This window comes from Chiloscyllium plagiosum, unplaced genomic scaffold (assembly GCF_037043375.1).
Source record: "Chiloscyllium plagiosum isolate Xiang-an unplaced genomic scaffold, Cpla_swu_hap1 HiC_scaffold_1, whole genome shotgun sequence".
Taxonomy (NCBI): Eukaryota; Metazoa; Chordata; class Chondrichthyes; order Orectolobiformes; family Hemiscylliidae; genus Chiloscyllium; species Chiloscyllium plagiosum.
The window spans coordinates 134,589,511-134,616,479 of record NW_028270139.1 but is presented as its reverse complement, the minus strand read 5'-3'; the positions used below and the strand labels follow the sequence as shown (position 1 = coordinate 134,616,479).

The window sequence follows — 26,969 nt, the reverse complement described above, 5'->3', positions numbered from 1 at the left end:
AAATTATAGTCTCTGGTCTCAAAGTGCTCTCCTTCTAACACCCCACTCACTTGCCTTGTCTTATTTGCCATGCGGAGGTCACGTTTTGTCCCTTCTCTAGTAGGGCCATCTACGTATTGATTGAAAAAGTTTTTTTGAACACACTGACCAAATTCCTCCCCATTAAGCCCTTAATACTGTGCCAGTCTCAGTCTGTATGGGCAAATTGTTATAAGTACAGCTACAGTTGACCCTAGAGTGCTTAATTGGAAGTTACTTCATTTAATATTTCTAAATCAAAGAAAAAGCTAGAGATAGGTTATCACAAGGAGTTAGTCTGATATGAAGTGATATCTTATTCTAAATTGAGATTTATTTCACTTGGAGAATTGAATGAGAGTCATTTACTAACCGAGTTTATACTTGTGTCTTTCACTTTTGAAAAATAAAGATAGCAGAAAACAGCCGAAACTCACAGCACCATCTAAAATAAATTGATAATGGATGTTGCTCAACTATTGAGTCATACCTAGTATATGCCAAAAGTCTTACATGGAGTGTATACTTGTCCATGTAAGATATTATTCTCGTAATGTTGTAGTTTTCCCATCATGTTTAATCTTCCCTACTTTTATTTATCTTTGACTGAATAAAGATAAATAAAAGTAGATATTCCTTTCAATTGAGGTGGTATTTGTGTACAATTACTCTGAGATACCACTAATCATTTTTCTAAAGTAAGTCGTATTTTGACGCTTTACTTTGCGGTATACCTATGTTGCAAATTCTATAAGTAGGCTTGCTGCTGTCCACCCATTAATGTTGTGCTCCCAGCTAGCTGTGCACCCTCTCCTACCAACCTCAAATTACTGCCTTTATTTATTTTTATTTTGTGAACATTGTGCAGATGTACATTTTTGTATAAAGATGATCCCAGCAAGTGAGTGCATTCATAATATATTTTTTATATTAGGTTATTTTGTAAATTGCTGCCTTGTTTAGCCTTGATTATTCCCTAGATCATAATTTGGTGGTGTAAATTTTTGGCCATTTTGATTTGCTTCAGCTTGGTTTCTTCTCTAAGGTATTGAGATTTGGGACTTAGCTTTCAGAATGTCCGTATAAAGTTTATTGCATTAGAGATGAGGTTGCAACCCATGTCCTTTCCATCGATTATGATTTCCAAAACCCAAATGTAGCCTGTAACTGCAACTTTCTTGTTAAAGCCTACATCAGTGTAATTTGTCACCCCTTTGTCGGATCTCCATTCTATACCCTCTTCAAAAATTAACACATCCAAAATCCGATTATATGTAGCCTGTATTGCACCAAATCCTCTTTGTGTGAAATATCACATTTTGTGACATTCTCATGGCCCTTCAAAGCCACAAATTTAAAACTCTAATTATCTTTTATACTTCCATGGCTTTATCTGCCTTCTTGTTTTGACTTTTTCCACACAGCTGATGGTGGTACTTTTGGCAGGCTGCTCCTACTGTATGCAGTTTACTCCTGATGTCTCTCTGCTTCTGCAGCTCTTTCTCTTTCATCAATAATTTCCTTGAGAACTAATAACAAAGTTTTAGCCACCTACTAATTGATTTTCCTTCAGAGTTTTTCTCTCATCATTTGGGGCATTTTCTTCTAGTTAAAGGCATGAAAATCATTGCGAAACTCGATTAAAATGTTTTGTTTGCTTTCAAGTTCTTCTTGAACTCATTAGCCCAGGGAATTTTGAAGTGAATAGTGTAGATGCATTTAAGGATAGACTCGCTAAAGAGAAGTTAGTAGATGGCTACAATGGTAGATGAGAAAAGATGGGAGAAGACGTGAGTAATGCATAAACACCTGTATGGGCTTGTTGGTCTGATTCGCCTATTTCTGTGCTATATGTGCTTTGTAAACTGAGAGTAGGAAAGTTTGTCTGATCGTTGAGTTCTTTTTTCTCGATTCTTACACATTTGATGCAATTGCAAGCATGCCAACTTCTGTGAACAAGCAAAATTTATTAAGCACAGTACAATACAAGCTTTGGAGAAACCCTGAAAACTCCTCGCCATGCTTACAAATCGTATCCAGCAAAGCTCGCTCTGAACAAAGGAAACTGTCCTTCCTTTATACAAAATCTTTACATCACAGTTAGTAATGCCCACAAAGACAACCCCCAGCCATTCCCCGGCAGTCACATGCCATTCAAGATACAGTGCAATGACTACCTCATCTCTAGGAACAATGTAATGCAAGTCATCTCTGAAAATCGTTTTTTTAGTAACTATAGAGGAGTAGTCAAATTCCAACTGTAATGTTCTTATTAATGAACAGGTGATGAAAATGTAAATCAGCTCTGAATAGCAAGGGATGGGAATGTAAACCTCCCACATTCCGGCTCTTAAGACAGACACACCACCATACCCCCGGGACATTTAATTTCTTGCAGGTCAGCAGAGCAAGTTAACTCTTTAATATCACATTCCCTCTTTTTGTAATTCCATGATAACCACCTAGATGGCACTACCACTTCCTTCATAAGAATCTTACTGCTAGTACTTAAGCAAGTTACTGACACACAATATGCAATGTTTATAATAACAAAAATGCAGTAGATAGAATTTGCAGGATCCTCCCATGTGGAAAAAAAGTTCACCAGTAACGTTCTTAAATCCACAGTCCTTAGTGAACACTCCACCACCTTCAAGTTGAGTGGAAATGAGCCAGATATCCAAAATCTCCTTCAGTAAAGTCCAAACTGAAAATTTAGTCTGTCCTTGCACACCACTCCATGGAGAAGTCTGAATATTTCGATAAGGGCGGTTAAATACTTAACAAAACTGACGAGAATTCCATCCTTGTAAAGATGCTTCATATGGAGGATACCAGCACATCTGAACGTGAAATGCGACAGCTGCAGCAGCAGGCGAAGTGAACGCAGCATTCTTTACTGCTTCTGCTCCTGCTCTGCTGTCAAATGTAACAAAGCCAACTGTCTGTTTTGATTTTAGCTTGATCAGTGAACCTTAAATTATCGAAAGAGAAGGTAAAACCCATGTGGTTTAACATTTGTAGGAAGGCCACTAGCAAAAAGCATACAGACCTCATTTTCACTTTTGTTAGCTTTTTCACTTCTCATGGCTATGACTGGGGAGTTAATTGAATCCGTTGGATCAGGTTGTGGAGGGGGTGGGTGGGGATCTGAAGGTGTGCTTTACCTGTGAATGGAGAAACTCCAGAAATGATGTCAGCTGCTGAAAGTATCTTTGCATTTCCTCTCTCATTTCCTCCATGCCAAGGTGGTAATCAGTATGAAGAAAGTCACAAATTTAACTACACTAAATTGTGTCTGCCTGTTTCAACATCCTCCATCATCTCGAAGTATGTTACTCTGTTCACTATTTATGACATTATCAAGTTTTATATAATCCATAAACTTCTAAATTGTATTGCCTAAACAATTCAGTTAATTATAAACAGCAATCAATGGTCCTAAATAAAGCCCTCAGGTACCTCATTCAGGTTATTCAAAAACTATTTTCCTTTAGCAAATTGATACTTGGCTAATGTGAAAGCTGTCAGGAAAAGTATTTCAAAAATCTGGAAAAGCAAGAAACAACAAAATGTTTCCTGTGCCTTAGCCATTGAAGAGACAGTTTCAGTTCCAATTTAAATCTCAAATATTCATTGGAAACAAATGCAGACTATATTAAAATATGTTCTCTTAATGAAACTTCCCAAATAAAACAATCGCAATCACAGTGGCAACTTTGGTAGTTATCAACATTTTTTGTATTTGCAATATGAAGGGGGCCAATGTGTGAAGTCTTAACAATAATTGACAGAACTGAAACAGCTCAGCCTCAAGTTCTAATATTCTCTAAAGTCTTAACAAAACATCAAAATTAAAATACACTCTTTTTACGAAAACTCCGCATTAAAAAAATAGCAAAGATATCTTAATACATTACTCTCTTCTGGCTTAGGCATGACCACTGACACAATTGTTTTTTTGAAAAACAAGCATTGTAGAATTTCAATCAAATCAGGGGCTTAAGCTCCTCAACCAATTTGTTTTAAAGTTACATGCTTGATAATTTTAAAAAGAACATAATGTTGTATAATGTAAAAACAAAATCTGTCCTATTACATAGCCCACAAAACACGTTGAATTGAGATCCTGATGCAAATAAGGCAAAACAGTTACTTAAAAGGATTTTCTGAACCAGTATTTTAACAGACCAAAATATTTAAATATCAAACACTTTTAGTATGGCATAACTTATATTGAAACTCCCTTTTTCAACCCAAGTATTGGTACAACCTTAAATTCAGCATTTCTTCTTTTTTTCACATCATCTTAATGAAATTACATTTATAAAAAGAGAAAACCCTCAGAGCAGATCACATGGCGCCACCATCCATGCCACTCCCCTCCCCAGAAGAAAGTATGGCCTAGTCAAGAAACCGAGACTCCCACAACAAAAACCCAGACAAAGCATCTCCAGTAGTTAATGTACTTTACTGTCAGGATCCGAGTGGACCGGCTCTACTTTCTCCCCCCTTTCCCAGTACTTCAGAAGAGAGGCATGGGGGATAAAGGTGATAACTTTAACTTTAAGTACCACCAAATTTTGTTTAGATGTTTTTCTTTCAAGTTCCTGCTTTCTAACTTTTTTTTAATGCTCCGGAGCCCCAAATCTCTTGTCTAATCTCCAAACCCACTTCAGGGTCCTGACCTCTGTGTGGGGGATTTCCCCTCTTTATTGCCCAGCTTTAGATAGGTTGTTGAGACAAACAGCAGTTTTTCTTTTAAACTATCTTCCAGAGTCTCAAACCTCACCACATGAGGACTCCAGTTTCCTTTTTCTATTGGACTATAACCCTCTTTTACCTAGGGGACTCGAACCCCAATTAAACCCAGGGGACTTCATCTTTTTAAACCCAGGGGTCTCTGAACCCCAGTTAAACCCAATAACTTATGATTCTGAAAGTAAACGTGTTAGTGTGCAAGTACGTAAGTTACCTCAGAGATTCCATCACCAAAGAGGCCTAGCAGGCGAGAGGTTGACTGAGTGGTAGGTTTAGGAAAGAAATCAAGGAAGATCTTATCTCGTAGGACCATCTGTCTCACACAACTGGCACTCGGGTGATCACTTATTCAGTCCATCTAGAAGCTCTGTGTATGTTAGAATCCCACCTCTGCCACCAAATGTTAAGTTTTTTTTTCTGATGTTTCACACACGAGATGCAGTTTGCACACATGCCAATTTCTGTGAACAAGCAAAATTTATTAAGCTCAGTACAATACAAGCTTTGGAGAAACCCTGAACACTCCTTGCCATGCTTACACATCGTATCCAGGGGAGCTCTCTCTAAACAAAGGAAACAAAATCTTTACATCACAGTTAGTAATACCCACAAGACAACCCCAGCCATTCCCCCAGAGTCACATACCATTCAAGATACAATGCACTGACCACCTCCTCTCCAGAAACAATGTGATGCAGGTCATCCCTTAATGGTGAAATCTGTTGAAAATCTTTTTTTTGTAATGATAGAGGAGTAGTCAAATTCCAATCTTAATATTCTTATTTATTACTGAATAAGGGATGAAAATGTAAATCATCCCTAAATGGCAAGGGATGGGAATGTAAAGCTCCCACATTCCATCTATAAGACAAAGACACACCACCCTATCCCCGGGACATTAAGTTTCTTGCAGGTCAGCAGAGCACATTAACTCTTTAATATCACATGATGGTTCCTGAACTTTCAATTTTATTGGTTTGTCAATACGATGGATGGTAAGAGGGTATATGTTTATAGATATACCAAAGTAATGGTAAAATGTCTGAGAATATCTAAGAATTGTTGTCTGAGGTGCACTTCTCCATCATTGGCTTCATGCAAACATTAAATCTTGCTACCTACCTCACCATTCAAATATATTGAATGGCACAAAGTTGGCATACTGAAATTGTGTTTTAGATACAAAAGATAAGTCTTCTCATTTCAAGTTCAAATCCTCATCCTACCAAGGCTGGTTCCTACCAAACAACTATGAGAAAGTGAGGACTGCAGATGCTGGAGATCCGAGCTGAAAAATGTGTTGCTGGAAAAGCGCAGCACGTCAGGCAGCATTTAAGGAGCAGTAAAATCAAATTACTGTGGATGCTGGAATCTGAAACCAAAAGAGAAAATGCTGGAAAATCTCAGATCTGGCAGCATTTGTAAGGAGAGAAAAGAGCTGACGTTTCGAGTCTAACTGACCCTTTGTCAAAGCTCGACAACCCTTTGACAAAGGGTCAGTTAGACTCGAAATGTCAGCTCTTTTCTCTCCTTACAAATGCTGCCAGATCTGAGATTTTCCAGCATTTTCTCTGTTGAATACATAATTGGTTTAACGGAGGAGACAGAGACTGGTCGTGGAAGGTTGCTTTTCGGACTGGAGGCCTGTCAGCAGTGTTCCACAGGATCGGTTCTGGGTCCTCTAACATTATATAAATGATTTGGTTGAGAATTTAGAAGGCATGGTTAGTAAGTTGGTGGACGACACCAAATTTGGTGGCATAGTAAACAGTGAAGAAGATTTTCTAAGATTACAAAGGGATCTTGATCAAATGGGTCAATGGGCTGAAAAGTGGCAGATGGAGTTTAGTCTGAATAAATGTATTGGAGTTTGGTACAACAAATAGGGATAGGATTTATACAATAAATGGTAGAGCTTGGGTAGTGTTGCAGAACAGACATAATTCTTTGAAGCTTGCATCACATTTGGACAGGATGGTTAAAAAGACATTTAGAACGCTTGCTTTCATTGCTCAGTCCTTTGGGTTCGGAAGTCATGTTGACACTGGGGCCTCTTCTGAAGTACTGTGTCCAGTTTTGGTCACCTAGTTATAGAAAGGATATTATTAAGCTAGAGAGGATTCAAAAGAGATTTACCAGGATGTTGCTGGGTATGGAAGGTTTGAGTTAGAAAGATAGGCTGAATCGGGTTGGACATTTTTCATGAGGAGGTGACATTATATAGGTCCATAAAATCTTGAGGGTTACAGATGGGGTTAATGGTAGGTGAGGTAGATTTCAAGATTAGAGGCCATATTTTTAAGGTGAGAAGAGAGATTTAAAAAAGATGTGAGGGGCAAATTTTTCACAGAGGGTGGTTTGCCTGCGTCATAGAGATATACAGCATAGAAACAGACCCTTCAGTCCAACCCGTCCATGCCGATGAGATATCCCAACCCAATCTAGTCCCACCTGCCAGCACCCGGACCATATCCCTCCAAACCCTTCCTATTCATATATCCATCCAAATGCCTCTTAAATGTTGCAATTGTACCAGCCTCCACCACATCCTCTGGCAGCTCATTCCATACACATACCACCCTCTGCGTGAAAACGTTGCCCCTTAGGTCTCTTTTATATCTTTCCCCTCTCACCCTAAACCTATGCCCTCTAGTTCTGGACTCCCCCACCCCAGGGAAAAGACTTTGTCTATTCATCCTATCCATGCCCCTCATAATTTTGTAAACCTCTATAAGGTCACCCCTCAGCCTCCGCTCCAGGGAAAACAGCCCCAGCGTGTTCAGCCTCTCCCTGTAGCTCAGATCCTCCAACCCTGGCAACATCCTTGTAAATCTCTTCTGAACCCTTTCAAGTTTCACAACATCTTTCCAATAGGAAGGAGACCAGAATTGCATGCAATATTCCAACAGTGGCCTAACATGTCCTGTACAGCCGCAACATGACCTCCCAACTCCTGTACTCAATAATCTGACCAATAAAGGAAAGCATACCAAACGCCTTCTTCACTATCCTATCTACCTGCGACTCCACTTTCAAGGAGCTATGAACCTGCACTCCAAGGTCTCTTTGTTCAGCAACACTCCCTAGGACCTTACCACTAAGTGTATAAGTCCTGCTAAGATTTGTTTTCCCAAAATACAGCACCTCGCATTTATCTGAATTAAACTCCATCAGCCACTTCTAAGCCCATTGGCCCATCTGGTCCAGATCCTGTTGTAATCCTCTTCACTGTCCACTACACCTCCGATTTTAGTGTCATCTGCAAACTTACTAACTTTACTTCTTATGCTTGCATCCAAATCATTTATGTAAGTGACAAAAAATAGAGGACCCAGCACCGATCCTTCTGGTAATCCACTGGTCACAGGCCACCAGTCTGAAAAACAACCCCTACCACCACCCTCTGTCTTCTACCTTTGAGCCAGTTCTGTATCCACATGGCTAGTTCTCCCTGTATTCCATGAGATCTAAACTTGCTAATCAGTCTCCCATGGGGAACCTTGTCGAACGCCTTACTGAAGTCCATATAGATCACATCTACTGCTCTGCCCTCATCAATCTTCTTTGTTACTTCTTCAAAAAACTCAATCAAGTTTGTGAGACATGATTTCTCACGCACAAAGCCATGTTGACTATCCCTAAACAGTCCTTGCCTTTCCAAATACATGTACATCATGCCCCTCAGGATTCCCTCCAACAACTTGCCCACCACCGAGGTCAGGCTCACTGGTCTATAGTTCTCTGGCTTGTCTTTATCGCCCTTAAACAGTGGCACCATGTTTGCCAAATCCAGTCTTCCAGCACTTCACCTATTAGATTAGATTACTTAGATTAGATTACTTACAGTGTGGAAACAGGCCCTTCGGCCCAACAAGTCCACACCGACCCGCCGAAGCGCAACCCACCCATTCCCCTACATTTACCCCTTTTACCTAACACTACGGGCAACTTAGCATGGCCAATTCACCTGACCTGCACATCTTTGGACTGTGGGAGGAAACCGGAGCACCCGGAGGAAACCCACGCAGACACGGGGAGAATGTGCAAACTCCACACAGTCAGTCGCCTGAGTCGGGAATTGAACCCAGGTTTCTGGCGCTGTAAGGCAGCAGTGCTAACCACTGTGCCACAATGCCGCCTGTGACTTTCGATAATACAAATATCTCAGCAAGAGGCCCAGCAATCATTTCTCTAGCTTCCCACAGAGTTCTCGGGTACACCAGATCAGCTCCTGGGGATTTATCCACTTTTAACCGTTTCAAGACATCCAGCACTTCCTCCTCTGTAATCTGGACATTTTGCAAGATGTCACCATCTATTTCCCTCCAGTGTATATCTTCCATATCCTTTTCCACAGTAAATACTGATGCAAAATATTCATTTAGTATCTCCCCCATTTTCTGTGGCTCCACACAAAGGCCGCCTTGCTGATCTTTGAGGGGCCCTATTCTGTCCCTATTTACCCTTTTGTCCTTAATATATTTGTAAAAACCCTTTGGATTCTCCTTAGTTCTGTTTACCAAAGCTATCTCACGCCCTGTTTTTCCATCCTGATTTCCCTCTTAAGTATACTCCTACTTTCTTTATACTCTTCTAAGGATTCACTCGATCTATCCTGTCTATACCTGACATATGCTTCCTTCTTTTTCTTAACCAAACCCTCAATTTCTTTAGTCATCCAGCATTCTCTATACCTACCAGCCTTTCCTTTCACCCTGACAGGAATATACTTTCTCTGGATTCTTATCTCATTTCTGAAGGCTTCCCATTTTCCAGCTGTCCCTTTTCCTGCGAACATCTGCCTCCAATCAACTTTCGAAAGTTCTTGCCTAATACTGTCAAAATTGGCTTTTCTCCAGTTTAGAACTTCAACTTTTAGATTAGATTAGATTAGATTACTTACAGTGTGGAAACAGGCCCTTCGGCCCAACAAGTCCACACTGACCCGCCGAAGCGCAACCCACCCATACCCCTACCCCATACCTAACACTATGGGCAATTTAGCGTGGCCAATTCACCTGACCCTGCACATATTTGGACTGTGGGAGGAAACCGGAGCACCCGGAGGAAACCCACGCAGACACGGGGAGAACGTGCAAACTCCACACAGTCAGTCGCCTGAGTCGGGAATTGAACCCGGGTCTCTGCCGCTGTGAGGCAGCAGTGCTAACCACTGTGCCACCGTGTCGCCCACAGATCTGGTCTATCCTTTTCCATCACTATTTTAAAACAAATAGAATTATGGTTGCTGGCCCCAAAGTGCTTCCCCACTGATACCTCAGTCACCTGCCCTGTCTTATTTCCCAAGAGTAGGTCAAGTTTTGCATCTTCTCTAGTAGGTACATCCACATACTGAATCAGAAAATTGTCTTGTACACACTTAACAAATTCCCCTCCATCTTAACTTTTAACATTACGGCAGTCCCAGTCGATGCTTGGAAAGTTAAAATCCCGTACCATAACTACCCTATTATTCTTACAGATAGCTGAGATCTCCTTACAAGTTTGTTTCTCAATTTCCCTCTGACTATTGGGGGGTCTATAATACAATCCCAATAAGGTGATCATACTTTTCTTATTTCTCAGTTCCACCCAATAACTTCCCTGGATGTATTTCCGGGAATATCCTCCCTCAGCACAGCTGTTATGCTATCCCTTATGTGGAATGAACTTCCTGAGGAAGTGGTGGATGTGGGCACAGTTACAGCGTTTAAACGATATTTAGATAAGTTCATGAATAGAAAATGTTTGGAATGATATAGGCCAGAAGCATGGAGGTGGGACTAGTTTAGTTTGGGATTATGTTCAGTATGGACTGGTTGGACCGAAGGGTCTGTTTCAGTGCTGTATGACTGAATCATTCAATGTCTAGCAATTACATACCAAGCTATTTAATTTATGGTGGGAAGCTTCTTTAAAGAGAAATTTGGAATAAAATTAAGTCATATGTGAAAATGTGGGTGCTTCGGGAAGACCCAACATGAATTTCTTAAGGGAAAATAGTGTTTAATTAATTTGCTGGAGTTCTTTGAGGAAAGAGTTAATGAAGGTAATGCTATTGACATGGTGCCTGTGAACTTACAAAAGACCAATGGGAAAAGTCAAAACTCATGGAATAAACAAGTAGTAGTGTGGTTGTGAAATTGGCTCAGGGGTAGTAAACTAAGACTAACAATTAATCGATATTTTTCTGGCTGGAGGAACATTTGGAGTGGAGTTTTGGGATGAGTTTTGGCAATCTGTCTTAACTGATTAATATTAATCATTTAGTTCTTGATGTGCACGTAACAATCTCAAGTTTGCCGATGCTACAAAACTAGGAAGCATTAACTAAAGGACATGGCTAAGTTAGGGGAATGAGTGTGTAGACGGCAGATGAGTTTCATTGCAGCCAAAAGAGAAAATGCTGGAAAATCTCAGCAGGTCTGGCAACATCTGTAAGGAGAGAAAAGAGCTGACGTTTCGAGTCTCTAGCTTTGACAAAGGGTCAGTTACTGCCCTTAAAAATATTTCTCTTGCAGAAGTTTAAAAAGGTCTGGAAAACACTACCTGAAAATATGGTGGAGACAGGTTCAGCACTCAAAGCATTAGCTGGTTATTTAAATGGAACCAATATTCATGGTTATGTGGAAAAGTCAAGATAATGGCAATAATCATTACACTCATTTTGAGAACTAATGCTGACATATAAAGGGCTTAACTGCCTCCATCTGCACTGTATCAATTCTTGTGTCTCTCTCTCTCTGACTTGACATTGGAAATTAGTGTGGATAAATTCAGTTTATTCTCAGTCATTATACTCTTTGTTTCACAATTCTCCAAGGTGATACGTTAAGGAAACAGAATTGCTTGCTCTGCTTACTCAGGTTCCAGCTGTTCTGTTTCCCTTGCTGTGATGTTGTCAGCATATACTTGTAGCATTTTGCCATGCAAAAAGTTTAAAATCTTAATATGTACAGAGGCAAATCTAATTGACTTTAGTGATTCATGGTAAATTATTGTCCAATATGAACAGAGGGAGAGCGTTCAAGCTGTTTGTTTTAAAGAAATCATTTGTTTTATTGGCTGTCATTGAAGGCAACAGGTGCTGGAAGCAAGCCTTGACTCTCTGAGACTCCATTTGTACTTGGTTTTATACAATTGGGTGTGTTTTTCCCTCTGCTCAATTACTTCTCCTACTGCCCTTAAACCTTCATGTGCTTCATTCCTCCAAACCTTGTATTTCATTTCTGATTTACTTTACGTCATAATTTCTCCTACTTGTCACTACTGCTGTACAGATTGTTTCTCTTTTGATTTCTTTCTCTCATTTTCTCATTCATTCTTGCTCACAACTAAAATCAAACAATTTTGTAATTGATATACACATAAGTAGATGATCAAATCTTTAAGTCAAATATTGTGTTGAATTCCTGTGTTCTTAAGCAATTGATGAGTACTTCACCTATGAGCTAATTTGAAATCTGTACCCTGCACTTGTGTGGTAACTTGAATTATGTATGTCAAAAAGAAAAGGAAAGTCTTGATAAGGCTGTACATCACTGGCTACTAACCAACTGTAAGAAATTTCAAGGATTTCTCATAAAGCCTTTTGAATGGATACAAATGATACCAAAGAAATATGCAGCTTTGTTAGAGAATTTTGTTGGGTTTGGCTGGAGAGTCCTGATTGAAATGTCTCAGGAATTCTGACATGTCCTGTTATTGTTTACATGAAAATCTGGGTTCGGAATCATTGATCCAGACTTTTTTCCGTGTTCCATACATGTTTGCATAACTTAGTACCTCAGTAATGCACATGAAAATCTATCTGCGAGCTTACTAACATATTGCGGAAAAAAGGCATTTTAATTTCTATTCAAAGTTTTTCATTGCGTATGCAACTGCAGCCACTTTTTGTCAGTAAAAAACCCACAAGTACCAATAATCAGTGAATGCCAATGATTAACCCAAACATTTGTTTTTAGTTGGAGAAAGTGAGAACTACAGATGCTGGAGATCAGAGTGGAGAGTGTGGTGCTGGAAAAGCACAGCAGGTCAGACAGCATCCAAGGAGCAGGAGAATTGACGAAAAGCCCTTCATCAGGATGCTTTTCCAGCACCACACAACATTTGTAGTGTTGATATTTAGGAAAATTCACTTTTGGAATAACATTGTGGAATCAGTTATCGATAAATGGCATGTGGACCATTAGTTTAATGTCTGTTCTGTAGGGTATAAGCTCTAGCATTGCACTGCTCATTTAGCACTTCACTAAAGTAAACCGAGTCCTGAAGTCAGGCCTGAATCCAAAGTGTGATACTTGAGCACTGTTATTCACTAGTGTAGGTTGAAGAAATTATGGTCAGAAAGCTTTGAGATATGTGTTTCCTGTTGTAGAATTTTAAACCCATCTTGAGTTGATTTAAAAAAAAATGGCCATCTAACTCAGAAGCCCAGCTAATTCAGGATTGAGGAACGATTCTATAAAAAGCCATTTTTGGTTAAGGTGAATTTTGTGGGTGAACATCGTGGAAACGAGGTAGATAGAGTGCAGTTGATGGTAATCTCGTGAGAGCAGTGGAGGTGGGTGGGAATGGGACAGGACGGAGTTGAGGGAATAGTTCACGGTGTTGGAATGGACGGTGTGCTTAGGCACTGAGGAGACTGTTAAGAGAAAGTGAGGACTGCAGACGCTGGAGCTTAGAGTCAAGAATATGGTGCTCGAAAAGCACAGCCGGTCAGGTAGCATCCGATGAGCAGGAGAATTGATGTTTCCGGCATAAACCCTTCATCAGGAATTCTCTTTCCAATCCTCCATGCTATCAGCCATGTGCCGCCATTTACTCTACCTGCAGTCAGTCCTGCCCCAGCTGAGAGCCACGCTTTCCCAGATCTACAGCGGACTTCTGTATTTCTAAATCCTCAGAAGGAGACTGTTGATCTAGGTTACAAATCAAAACTTTTACAACTGGAAGTAAGCAGCCTCCTTAACAGTTTCAAAGACAATTCAGCCTCCTGGCTACTTGCAGTCCAGTCCTTCATCCTACCTCCCTTGTATAGGCAACTAGTTGCCGGACAGGAAACAGAATATGAACAATTGAGTCTTTTTCTGAGTAGCAGGTAATGACTAGTGAAGTACTAATTACCAAAATCAATGCTTAGACCCCAGATGTGGCAACTAAATGTAATATCTTCAAGTTTGCAGATAGTACAGCTGGGTGGGACAGTGAACTGTGAAAAGGATATAGAGATACATCAGTGTGATTTGGATTAGATTAGATTACTTACAGTGTGGAAACAGGCCCTTCAGCCCAACAAGTCCACACCAACCCGCCGAAGCGTACCCACCCAGACCCATTCCCCTACATTTAGCCCTTCACCTAACACTACGGGCAATTTAGCATGGCCAATTCACCTAATTTACACATTTTTGGATTGTGGGAGGAAACCGGAGCACCCGGAGGAAACCCACGCAGACACGGGGAGAATGTGCAAACTCCACACAGAGAATCGCCTGAGATGAGAATTGAACCCGGGTCTCGAGCGCTGTGAGGCAGCAGTGCTAACCACCGTGCCGCCCATAAGGATGTGTTAAGGGAATGCGTAAATGGCAGATTATCTACTTTGGTAGTAAAAACAGGAAGGCAGATTATTATCTGGTGATAAGATTGTGAAAGGGGGAGTTGCAACAAGATCTGGGTGTCTGTGTACACCAGTAGCTGAAGGTAAGCAATGTGGATGTAGCAGGCATTGGCCTTCACAGTGAGAGGATTCAAGTTCAAGGCTTTTGTGAGCCCACACCTAGAGTGTTGTGTGCAGTTTTGGTATCCTCTAAAAGAGGATGTTTTGGCTATGGAGGGACTGCAACAAAAGTTCACCATGCTGATTTCTGGAATGGCAGTACTGACTTATGAAGAGAGACTGGATCAATTAGGACCACAGTATACTCACTGGAACTTAGAAGAATGAGGGTGATTAGATGCCAGAGAAACTTAGCATATTCTAAGAGGACGAGACAGGATGAATGCAGTAAGGATGTTCTCAATGACTGACTAACTGACTAGGGAGATCAAAATCTGGGGCTCCAGTTTAAGGATGAGAGGAGCAATTACTTCATCCAGAGTGGTGACCCTATGCAGTTTTATGGTTTTCCTCAGTGGTTGAGGTCAAAACATTGAATGTTTTCAAGAAGGAGTTAGGATTCTTAGGGCTGGAAGGAACAAAAGGTTAAGGGAGAAAGCAGTAGCAAGATACTGAGTTGGAATGGTGGAGCAGGCTTTAAGTGCTTAATGGCTGACTCTTCCTATTTCCTATGTTTCTGTGATAAAGTTGAAGACAGATGTAAGGCAGTTTGGGTTCCAGTTCCACTTTTTTTTGCCATTTTACCTTCAATCTGACCTAAACTTTTTAATTATTTTATAGAAATATATACCTTTGGTGAATCACCACCTTGAATCAGTGCAATAATGTGGCGTAGGTACACCTAGAGGCCTTTTTGGATTTTAAGTTAACCCCTGTGCAAACATTTGAGCCAAGATAGCTTTCATTAACAATAAGTCTGCAAGTCTGAGTACTTGCACTCTTCAGCACTGATTCATGACACCTCAGATACCGAAGTGGTTTATGCCCAAATGCAGCAAGACCCGGACGATGCCCAGAATTAGGCTAATAAGTGCCAAGTAACATCTGTGCCAGACAGGGACCATCTCCAATAAGAGAGAATCTAATTATCATCTGTGATCTTTAATGACATTAGCATCATTGAATTTTCTACACTATCAACTTTCTGGCGGTTACCGCGACCAGAACCTGAATTGGAAATGCCATACAAATGTTGTGCCTGCAACAGCTGGTCAGAGGGTAGGAATCTTGTAATGAGTAACTTGGCTGCTTCAACGACATTGAAGGAGCTTGACATCATCTGAAGACATCATCAAGGACAAAGCAGCCCATCTGATTACCACCATAGTCATAAACATTCACTCCCTTTGCTACCAATACACAATGGCATCAGTGTATTCTGCAAAAATTCACTAAGGCTGCTTGTACAGGATATTCCAAACTCATGACCTTGAGAAAGACTAGGGTAGTGGATACATGAGAACATCACTATCTGTACCTTTATCAATGCTTCCACATCTGAAGATGGATAAATCACCCGGACCAGATGGACTACAGCCCAGAATTCTGAAGGAGGTAGCTGAGGACATTGTAGAGACATGAGTAGTGATCTTTCAGGAATCGCCAGAGTCAGGAACGGTCCCAGAAAACTGGAGAATGATAATGTAAACCCCTGTTTAAGAAGGGAAGGAAGCAGAAGACAGGAAATAAATTGGTCTTTGGTAAGATTCAAGAGTCCGTTATTAAGGGTAAGATTGCTGAGTGTTTGAAAGTGTATGGTAGAACAGAGCTGAGTCAGCATGGCATCATCAAGGGGAAATCATGCATGACAAATCTGTTCAAATTTTTAGAGTAAGTAATGAACAAGTTAGACAAAGGAGAGCCTGTGGATATGATCTATTTGGATTGCCAGAGGCTTTTTACAGGAAGCTGCTAAATAAGGTAAGAGTCCATGGTGTTAGGGGCAAGTGTTTAGGGGCAAGCAACTGGCATGGATAGAGAATTGGCTGACTGGCAGAAGGCAAGGAATGGGCATAAAAGGGTTTATTGAGGATGGCATCTGGTGACTAGTAGAGTCCCACAGGGGTCAGTGTTGAGAGCGCAACTGGATTGTATTATAGACCCCACCAATAGTCAGAGGGAAATTGAGAAACAAACTTGTAAGGAGATCTCAGCTGTCTGTAAGAATAATAGGATGGTTATGGTAGGGGATTTTAACTTTCCAAACATCAACATATACTTAAGAGGGAAATCAGGAGGGCAAAAAGGGGACATGCATTAGCTTTGGCAAATGGAATTAAGGAGAATCCAAAGGGTTTTTACAAATATATGAAGGACAAAAGGATAACTAGGGAAAGAATAGGGCCCCTCAAAGATCAACAGGGCGGCCTTTGTATGGAGCCACAGAAAATGGGGGAGATTTTAAATGAGTATTTTGCATCAGTATTTACTGTGGAAAAGGATATGAAAGATATAGACTATAGGGAAATAGATGGTGACATCTTGCAAAATGTCCAGATTACAGAAGAGAAAGTGCTGGATGTCTTGAACCGGGTAAAGGTGGATAAATCCCCAGGACCTGATCAGGTGTATCCGAGAACTCTGTGAGAAGCTAGAGAAGTGATTGCTGGGCCCCTTGCTGAGATATTTGTATCATCGATAGTCACAGGTGAGGTGCCGGAAGACTGGAGTGTGGCTAAAGTGGTGCCACTGTGAAAGGACAAGCCAGGGAACTATAGACCGGTGAGCCTGACCTCGGTGGTGGGCAAGTTATTGGAGGGAATCTTGAGGGACAGGATGTACATGTATTTGGAAAGGCAAGGATTTTGTGCGTGGGAAATCATGTCTCACAGACTTGATTGAGTTTTTTGAAGAAGTAACAAAGAGGATTGATGAGGGCAGAGCAGTAGATGTGGACTTCAGTAAGGCGTTCGACAAGGTTCCCCATGGGAGACTGATTAGCAAGCTTAGATCTCATGGAATACAGGGAGAACTAGCCATTTGGATACAAAACTGGCTCAAAGGTAGAAGACAGAGGGTGGTGGTGGGGGGTTGTTTTTCAGTCTGGAGGCCTGTGACTAGTGGAGTGTCACAAGGATTGGTGGGCCCTCTACTTTTTGTCATTTACATAAATGATTTGGATGCGAGCATAAGAGATACAGTTAGTAAGTTTGCAGATGACACCAAAATTGGAGGTGTAGTGGACAGCGAAGAGGATTACCTCAGATTACAACAGGATCTTGACCAGATGGGCCAATGGGCTGAGAAGTGGCAGATGGAGTTTAATTCGGATAAATGCGAGGTGCTGCATTTTGGGAAAGCAAATCTTAGCAGGACTTGTACACTTAGTGGTAAGGTCCTAGGGAGTGTTGCTGAACAAAGAGACCTTCGGGTACAGCTTCATAGCTCCTTGAAAGTGGAGTCGCAGGTAGATAGGATGGTGAAGGCGGCGTTTGGTTTGCTTTCCTTTATTGGTCAGAGTATTGAGTGCAGGAGTTGGGAGGTCATGTTGCGGCTGTACAGGACATGTTAGGCCACTGTTGGAATATTGCATGCAATTCTGGTCTCCTTCCTATTGGAAAGATGTTGTGAAACTTGAAAGGGTTCAGAAGAGATTTACAAGGATGTTGCCAGGGTTGGAGGATTTGAGCTATAGAGAGAGGCAGAACAGGCTGGGGCTGTTTTCCCTGAAGTGTCGGAGGCTGAGGGGTGACCTTACAGAGATTTACAAAATTATGAGGGACATGGATAGGATAAATAGACAAAGTCTTTTCCCTGGGGTGGGGGAGTCCAGAACTAGAGGTCATAGGTTTAGCGGAAAGATATAAAAGAGACCTAAGGGGCAACTTTTTCACGCAGAGGGTGTTATGTGTATGGAATGAGCTGCCAGAGGAAGTGGTGGAGGCTGGTACAATTGCAACATTTAAGAGGCATTTGGATGGGTATATAAATAGGAAGGGTTTGGAGGGATATGGTGCGGGTGCTGGCAGGTGGGACTAGATTGGGTTGGGATAATTGGTCGGCATGGACAGGTTGGACCGAAGGGTCTGTTTCCATTCTGTACATCTCTATGACGCTATTACTCTATTAATGATCTGGATGAAGGAACTGAGGGCATTGTTGCTAAGATTGCAGACGACACAAAGGTACATGGAGAGACAGGTAGGGTTGAAGTGAGGAGACTGCAGGACTTGGACAGACTAGGAGAGTGGCTAAATAAATTGCAGGTGGAATACACTGTTGGAAAGTGTATGCTTATGCACTTTGTTTGTTAGAATAGAAGCATAGACTATTTTCTAAATAGACTCTGGAGTAGAGTGGTGCTGGAAAATCACAGCAGTTCAGGCAGCATCCACGGAGCAGGAAAATCGACGTTTCGGGCAAAAGCCCTTCATCAGGAATACAGGCAGAGTGCCTGAAGGGTGGGATTGGGGAGAAAGTAGCATAAAGTACAACAGGTGAGTCAGGGTGAGGATGAAGGTGATAGGTCAGTGAGGAGGGTGGGAGAAGGTAGCAAAGAGTACAATTGGTGGATGGGGGTGGAATGAAGGTGATGGGTCAGAGGGGAGGGTGGAGTGGATAGGTGGAAAAGAAGATAGGCCGGTAGGACAGGTCATGGGGATGGTGCTGAGCTGGAAGTTTGGAACTGGGGTGAGGTGGGGGAAGGGGAAATGAGGAAACTGGTGAAGTCCACATTGATGCCCTGGGGTTGAAGTGTTCCGAGGCGGAAGATGAGGCGTTTTTCCTCCAGGCGTCGGGTGGTGAGGGAGCGGCGGTGAAGGAGGCCCAGGACCTCCATGTCCTCGGCTGAGTGGGAAGGGGAGTTGAAATGTTGGGTCACAGGGCGGTGTGGTTGATTGGTGTGGGTGGCCCAGAGATGTACCCTAAAGCGCTCTGCTAGGAGGCATCCAGTCTCCCAATGTAGAGGAGACTGCATCGGGAGCAACAGATACAATAAATGATATTGGTGGATGTGGAAGGCTCCTTTAGGCCCTTGGATGGAGGTGAGGGAGGAGGTGTGGGTGCAGGTTTTGCAATTCCTGTGGTGGCAGGGGATCGTGCCAGGAAGGGAGGGTGGGTTGTTGGGGAGCATGGACCTGACAAGGTAGTCACGGCAGGAACGGTCTTTGTGGAAGGCAGAAAGGGGTGGGGAGGGAATATATATCCCTGGTGGTGGGGTCTGTTTGGAGGTGGCAGAAATGTCGTTGGATGATTTGGTTTATGCGAAGATTGGTAGGATTGAAGGTGAGTATCGGGGAGGGTCTGTCCCTTGTTAAGGTTGGAGGGTTGGGCTCTGAGGGCAGAGGTACGGGATATGGAGGAGATGCGCTGGAGGACATCTTTAACCACGTGGGAAGGGGAATTGTGGTCTCTAAAGAAGGAAGCCATCTGGTGTGTTCTTTGGTGGAACTGGTCCTCCTGGGAGCAGATATGGCAGAGGCGGAGGAATTGGGAATACGGGATGGCATTTTTGCAGGAGGTAGGGTGGGAAGAGGTGTAATCCAGGTAGCCGTGGGAGTCGGTGGGTTTGTAAAAAATGTCGGTGCCAAGTCGGTCATCATTAATGGAGATGGAGAGGTCCAGGAAGGGGAGGGAGGTGTCAGAGATGGTGTCAGAGATTTTGGGTTTGTAAAATCCTTGATAGATTTTAAAAGCATGAAGGAGTTTTTATTGAACCTTATCGAATACTGGGAGACCTGGATCGACTCGACAAGGAGAATATGCATTCAGTAATTAGGAGAGACTAGGACACAAGGGGACAGCCTCCGAGTGAAGGGATGACCCTTTAGAACTGAGATGAGGAGGAATTTCTTCAGCTCGAGCATAGTTAATCTGTGGAACCCATTGCACAGAGGGCTGTGGAGATCAAGTCACTGTCTTAAAGACAGAGGTAGGTAAGTTCTTGATTGTTAAGGGGATCAAGGGTTATGGGGAGAAGACAAGGGTTGAGAAACTTTTCAGCCATGATGTAATGGTGGAGCAGACTTGATGGACCAATTGGCCTTATTCTTCTTTTGCGTTTCATGATCTTATGGTCTTTACTCTGTTCGCAGTTCATAATAGAGCCGCTACTACATTGGGAGGATCAAACATGGACTAGTTGACCACTTTGCAGAGCCCCTCTACTCTGTACACAAAAATGACTCGCAACATTCCAGTAACTAGCCATTTCTATGCACCATCTTGCTCTTATACCATCATTTCAGCAGTACTATGAGCATTCTCGTTGCCTTTTGCTCTGGCCACGCTTACCATTTGTTCCACTTGCTTCTTCCTTTTTTATTTAGTAACAACTTATTGGGCTTGAAATGTTAACTCTTTCTCTCTCTACACATGCTGCCATACATACTAACTTTCTCCAACATTTTGTATTTCAGTCTTCAGCTTTTGCAATAGTTTGTTTTTAGTTTTGGTAACTTATTTTATTTGTTACATTTTTGGGAAGGAAATGGCCTAGTGGTATTATCACCAGCTTATTAATCTAAAAAGTCAGCTAATGGACTGGGGGACTCAGGGTTGAAAGCCAATCAGGTCAAGGTCTTTCTGGGTGAAGGGTTTATGCCCGAAATGTCGGCTTTCTTGCTCCTCAGATGCTGCCTGACCTGCTGTGCTTTACCAGCGCCACACTTTTCAATTCAGAGATGAAGTCGGCATGACAGATGGTGGAATTTAAGTTCAGTAACAAAATATCTGGAATTAAATCTCTGCTGATGACCATGAAACCATTATCAATTGTTGGAACAACTCCTTGGCTCAGGAATGACCTTCAGGGAAGGAAATCTGCCATTCAGAACTGATCTGGCCTATTTGTGACCGCAGAGCCGCAGCAATGCTCTTAACAGCCGTCTGAAATGGCCTAGCAAGCCACTCAGTTGTATCAATCGCTATGAAGTCTCGATAAAGAAGTGAAATGAGGCAGATCTCCTGGCATCGACCTTTGCGTCACAAAAGGCAATGGTAGAATCAGGCCAGTCGACCTGCAAAGTGCTCCTTACTAGTGCCAAAATTGAGAGAGCTGTCTTACAGACTAGTCGAGCAAAAGCCTGACATAGTCATAGTCACAGAATCATACCTCACAAAAAATGTCCCTGACACCACCATCCCTATCCCTGGATGTGTCCAGGACAGACCCAGTAGGGATGGTAGGCCAGGGGTAAACAGCTGGGAGGGAGTTGCTCTGGGAGTCCTCAATATTGACTCCAGACCCTATGAAATCTCATGGCTTCAGGTTAAACATGGGCAAGGAAACCTCCTGCTGATTACCACGTACCATCCTGTCTCAGTACTCCTCATGTTAAATACCTAGTAGCAAAGGGCACAAAGAGTACTCTGCATGGGGGATTTCAATTTCCATCAAGAATGGCTCAGCAGCAGCACCGCTGATTGAACTTGGGTCCTAAAGGACAGAGTTGCTGGACTAGGTTTCCCATAAGTGATGAGGGAAGTAACAAGAGGGAAAAAACATATTGATCTCACCCGTACCAATCTAACGGCTGGCAGAAGCATTTGTCCATGACAGTATCAGTAAGAGTGACCACCGAACAATCCTCATGGAAGCAAAGTCCTGCCTTAACATTGAGGATGCACTTTGACGTGTAGAATGGAACCATAACAGTGCTAAATGGGACAGACTTTGAACAGATCTAGCAACTCGACTGACTATGAGAACCATCAACAGCAGAAATGTACTCTAGTACAATCTGCAATCTCATGGCCTGGCATATCCCCAACTCAACCATTACCGTGAGGTCAGGCCAAAGGGATTAACCCTGGTTCATGGAGAGCGCAGGAGGGCATGCTGTGAGCTGCACCTCTACATATCTTAAAAAATGAAGTGTCAATCTGGTGAAGCTACCAAACAGGATTACCTACGTGCAACATAGCATTATGAGTAAGTGATAGGAAGAGTTAAGTGATCCCACAACCAACAGATCATATCTAAGCTCTGCTGGTTGGTGGTCGACAATTAAAACAACTCAAAACTATTTCTGTCCTCAATGATGCAAGAGCCCAGCACATCATTACAAAAGATAAGACTGAAGCATTTATTGCAATCTTCAGCCAGAAGTACCGAGTGGATGTTCCATCTTGCCCTCCTCACAGATACCAGTTTTCAGTTCAATTCATTCCACGTTATGTCAAGGAGTGATTCGAGGTGCTGGATACTACAAAGCAATGGCTCTGACAAGATTCCGGCAATAATACTGAAGACTTAATGCTGTTCCAGTACAGTTACAATGTTGGCATCCACCCAATAATGTGGAAAATTGCACAGAAATGTCCGGTATGGAAAAATTCAACCTGGCTAGTTCCGAACTCATCAGTCTATTCTCAATCATCACAGTGATAGAAGGTATCATTAACAGTGCTCTCAAGCAGCACTTGCTCAGCTCCTGACCTCATGACAGCCTTGGTTTAAATAGGGACACAACAGCTGAATTCCAGAGATGAAGTGAGTAACAGTCCTTGACATCAGGGCCACATTTGACGGAGTGTAGCATGAAGGAGCCCTAGCAAAACTGGAATCAATGGGAATCAGGTGGCCAACTCTCTGGGTGGATTCATACCAGGCACACAGGAAGATGGTTGTGGTTTACAGAGTCTTCTATGGCCGAGGACATCTCTGCAGGAGTTCCTCAGAGTAGTGACCTAGGCCCAACCATCTTCAGCTGGTTCATCAATAACCTTCTTTCCATCATAAAGTCAGAAGTCAGGATGTTCGCCAACAATTGCACGATGTTTAGCACCATTCACGACTCTTCATACTGAAGCCTTCCATGTTCAAATGCAAAAAGGTCTGGACAATATCCGTGCTTGGTCTAAGAGGTGGTAAGTAATATTCCCGCCACACAAATGCCAGGCTGTGACCATCACCAATAAGAAACAAATTACCCACTGCCCCTTGACATTCAGTGGTGTTACCATCACGGAATTCCCCCACCATCAATATCCTCGGCCAGTAGAGTGTCACAAGGATCGGTGCTGGGTCCACTACTTTTCGTCATTTACATAAATGATTTGGATGTGAACATCGGAGGTATAGTTAGTAAGTTTACAGATGACACCAAAATTGGAAGTATAGTGGACAGCAAAGAAGATTACCTCGGATTACAACGGGATCTTGATCAGATGAGCTAATGGGCTGAGGAGTGGCAGATGGAGTTTAATTTAGATAAATGTGAGGTGCTGTATTGTGGCAAAGCAAATCAAAGCAGGATATATATACTTAATGGTAAGGTCTTAGGGAGTGTTGCTCAACAAAGAGACCTTGGAGTGCAGGCTCATTGTTTCTTGCAAGTGGCGTCACAGGTAGATAGAATAGTGAAGAAGGCGCATGGTATGCTTCCTTGTTGGTCAAGCATTGAGTATAGGAATTGGGAGGTCATGTTGCGACTCTACAGGGCATTGGTTAGGCCACTTTTGGAATATTGTGTGCAGTTCCGTTCTCTTTCCTACCGGAAGGATGGTGTGAAACTTGAAAGGGTTCAGAAAAGGTTCAAGGATGTTGCCAGGGTTGGAGAATTTGAGCTATAGGGAGAAGCTGAATAGGCTAAGGCTGTTTTCCCTGGAGCATCAGAGGCTGAAAGGTGACCTTATAGAGGTTTATAAAATCATGAGGGGCATGGATAGGGTAAATAGGCAAAGTCTTTTCCTTGGGGTGGTGGAGTCCAAAAATATAGGGCATAGGTTTAGGGTGAGAGAGGAAAGATATAAAAGGAACCTAAGGGGCAACTTTTTCACACACAGGTTGGTACGTGTAACGAATGAGTTGCCAGAGGAAGTGGTGGAGGCTGGTCCAGCATTTAAAAGGTATCTGGATAGGTATATGAGGCATATGGGCAAAGTGCTGGCAAATGTGGTTAGATTAGTTTAGGATATCTAGTCAGCATGGACAAGTTGGACAAAAGGGACTGTTTCTGTGCTATACTTCTCTATAACTCTACAGACTCTCAGCAGCAGTGTGTCTTAACTACAAGTTGCACTGCGGAAATTTGCCAAAGATCCTGAGCACCTTCTGAACCCATGACCACTTGCCTGTAGAAGGGCAGCAGATACATTGAAATAACACCACCTGCAAGTTCACCTCCAAGCCACTCAGCATCCTGACAACATCCTGAAAATGTATCACCATTCATTAACTGTCGCTGTATCAAAATACTGGAATTCCCTCCTTAATGGCATTGTGGGCACATTTACAGCACACGAATGGCAGCAGTTCAGGAAAGCAACTCAACACTACCTCAAATAGAAGTGGGCAATAAATACTGACTAGCCAGCAATGTCCATGACCCACAAGTAAATAAAACAAACGTAAAACTAGCAGGAACAGTTTTTTTCCTGTCATTTCTGTCTAGATCCCTCATGAAAACGTCTATCAGATTCCTCTCAGCTGCCTTCTCTCCAAGGCAAATAGGTATATGAGGCATATGGGCAAAGTGCTGGCAAATGTGGCTTTCCTAGTCTTGCTCAGTCAATATATTGTAGAGACTTGCTCCATGTTGCCGGTCTCTTCTTGTCAGATTTGAACTGTGCTTTTTGAATTTGTCATCCTGTTTGGATTTGGATTGTGCTGCATCTGTTAGCAAAAAAGGCAAATCTTTGAAGTTATCATTCTTAGTTCTTATGTGATTCAGAATTTATTTATTGTCAATTGAATTATGTCTCTTTGTGAGTTGCCATACTTAATTTCTTGGTGAGTGGGCCCATTTGTTTGTTTTTTGTGTAAGAAATACCATTATGTTGTGCAGGAAAGTAGATGTAACTGGAGATCTGCTCTTTAAATATACAAAAAAAAAGCGCTGACTAGCAGGTTAACAGCTCATCATGACAGTAAGTAAACTTAGAATGAAACAAGTAATTTTTTTACATCTGGCATGTTGTGGTAGTAAAGCAGAATTAAACATTGGAATTTGTGCTCCATATTAACTTGTGTTAATCGTCATAATAATTAACTTGATGCAGATTTTAATACAAGTTAACAATAAAAAAAATGAAAATATATCTATACAAATACAAGGAAAAAGGCTTGTTTTCTAAACTGCTGATCTGTAACTGTTAATGGGAAGCTTTATTTGTTGCTGATTGGTTTGGTCACTTCATGCTGGAGATAGAAATGTAAGTATTCTAGTTAGATACAACCAATTTACCTTGGAATGCAGACAGAGCACACTGATTGTGAAAGCATTCCCATCCCAAGTAGCATGGGAAAACGTTTTGGCTTTTCTGGTAACTTCCCACTGATGTTAAGACCACTTAACTTAAATCTCTCATTTCATTCTGTTCTGGTTTTGAGGCAGAATGTTAATCCTATTTTCAAAATTGCTTACAGCTTTCTCATCTTTTAAAATCACAGCAGATATTTGTTAACCTTTCCCAGTAGATAGAGGATGTGTGGTTCCCTGAACTTGCATAGTTCTGTGAACTTTCATAGTACCTGTAGAAGTTTACTGTTGAGCTACAGGAACCCTGAAGTTGAATTAAAATGACCACACTATGGCTGCAGCACATCTCTTATACGTAATCTACCTTTTGAAAGTTCCTTGTTTTTAAATTTTTGCTATGTTTTCTAAAGTTAATTATTTTTTAAAAAAGTTGTGCTGTATGTATAAATTCCACTGTGTAAATGTACATTGTAACAAAACAGATGATTTTCAGTACTGACAAAGGTGGCTACTAAAATTGACTTGTGGCAAAATTTAGCAAAGGGTTAAAATGTTGGTTGTTTTTCTCTTCCAATTTAATCAAATTTTTTTTTTGCAAACGAACTGTATTCTTTTTGGTAATTTACAAGAGACTAATATAAAAGGTCAGTACATTTGACTCGGTGGTTAGCACTGCTGTCTCACAACGCCTGGGATCCAGGTTCAATTCCAGCCTCTGGCGACTGTCTGTGTGGAGTTTGCATGTTCTTCCTGTGTCTGCATGGGTTTCCTCTGGGTGCTGCGATTTCCTCCCACAGTGCTAAGATGTACAGGTCAGGTGAATTGGCCATTGTAAATAGCCCATTGTGTTCGGGGATGTGTAGGTTGCGTGCATTCGTCAGTGGTAAATGTAGGATAATAGGGAATGGGTCTGTGTGGATTACTGTTTGTTGGGCCAAATGGCCTGTTTCCACACTGTAGGAATTCTATGAAATAAATCTGCAATAATTTCCCTTCTCAGCCAGATGATATTTTTATTAAAGCCATACATAAACTTTAGTACAGAAAAAGTGAGGACTGAAGGTGCTGGAGATCAATCAAAACTTCTGGTGCAGGAAAAGCACAGCCAGTCAGGCAGTATCCAAGGAGCAGGAGAACTAATGTTTCAAACATTGATTCGCATCCTCAGATGCTGCCTGACCTGCTGTGCTTTTCCAGCACCACACTTTATGACAGAAAACTGTGGTATTTTGAGAATTAAATAGAATGATGATGTAGTTGATGTCTTTTTTTTTAATTGGGGGAAAGAAACCTTTTGCAAATGGGGAAAAATGTTTTTCAGTGGTATTTGTTTACAAAATCAATTGATCATTGCAATTTTTCTGAACTGGTATTGCATCTAATAGATCTAATGTTTTACTGTCAATAAATTAGGTAATTTTGAC

The 26,969-nt window shown here is 41.9% G+C and overlaps 1 protein-coding gene across 4 annotated transcripts in view; it reads left to right on the top strand.

Moving 5' to 3' along the window:
* Nucleotides 1-26,969, top strand: part of ark2n (arkadia (rnf111) N-terminal like PKA signaling regulator 2n) — a 126,984-nt gene that overhangs the window by 58,414 nt on the left and 41,601 nt on the right. The gene's annotated exons all lie outside the window — the stretch shown is intronic.